Here is a 1,172-nt window from a genome sequence, read left to right on the forward strand (position 1 = left end):
TAACCTAACCTCTAAAGATAGATTAGGTTAGGTTAGGTAGGGTTGGTTAGGTTCGATCATATATCTACGTTAATTTTACCTCCAATAAAAAAAAATTTGACCTCATTCATAATGAAATGGGTAGCTTTATCATTTCAAAAGAAAAAAATTAGAGAAAGTATATTAATTCAGGAAAACTTGGCTTATTAGGCAAATCGGGCCTTGCATAGTAGGCTGAGAAGTGAGTTCTGGCTACTAGGTACGATATATATATATATATATATATATATATATATTAGTTTACACACACACAACTATAACCTGCAAACACTAATCAGAGTTTAAACAGCTTTGATTTTATACCTGCATTTGGGTGAGGTGATATGTTACAACAGTTGTGGATGAGGTGAAAACAAACTTTCAACACAAGACAGAACACGAAACAATGGGTATAATATTTTGTAAGTTAAAGGGAAGAATGGAAGTAACTGCAAAGGGCCTATTGGCCCATATTTCTTGATGCTTCTATATTGGTGCGGAGTCTTGAAGTGGGTAGAATATAGTTGTTCATTAATTGGCTGTTGATTCCTGGTGTCGACTTCTTAATGTGAAGTGCCTCGCAGATATCAAGCCGCCTGCTATCGCTGTAATTATTGATGATTTCTGTGTTTTTTGTAAAGACTTCTCTGGTGATGGTCTGGTTGTGGGAAGAGATTATATGTTCCTTAATGGAGCCCTGTTGCTTATACATCGTTAATCGCCTGGAAAGAGATGTTGTTGTCTTGCCTATATACTGAATTCTTTGAGGCTTACAGTCCCCAAGTGGGCATTTGAAGGCATAGACGACATTGGTCTCTTTTAAAACATTCTGCTTTGTGTCTGGAGAGTTTCTCATGAGTAGGTCGGCTGTTTTCTTGGTTTTATAGTAAATCGTCAATTGTATCTTCTGATTTTTGTCTCTGTTTAGTTGAGCAGACCACACACTAGAAGTTGAAGGGACGACGACGTTTCGGTCCGTCCTGGACCATTCTCAAGTCGATTGTGATGAGGAGGTAGGGACAGGCAATAAATAGGCAAGAGAGAGCTGAGGAGGAAAGTAAGGTGTAGGGGATAGTAGTAATAATGAGAACTGCAGAAGGCCTATTGGCCCATACGAGGCAGCTCCTATTATAACCACCGAAGGAGATAGTAAT

Source organism: Procambarus clarkii, chromosome 14 (assembly GCF_040958095.1).
Source record: "Procambarus clarkii isolate CNS0578487 chromosome 14, FALCON_Pclarkii_2.0, whole genome shotgun sequence".
NCBI classification, from domain to species: domain Eukaryota; kingdom Metazoa; phylum Arthropoda; class Malacostraca; order Decapoda; family Cambaridae; genus Procambarus; species Procambarus clarkii.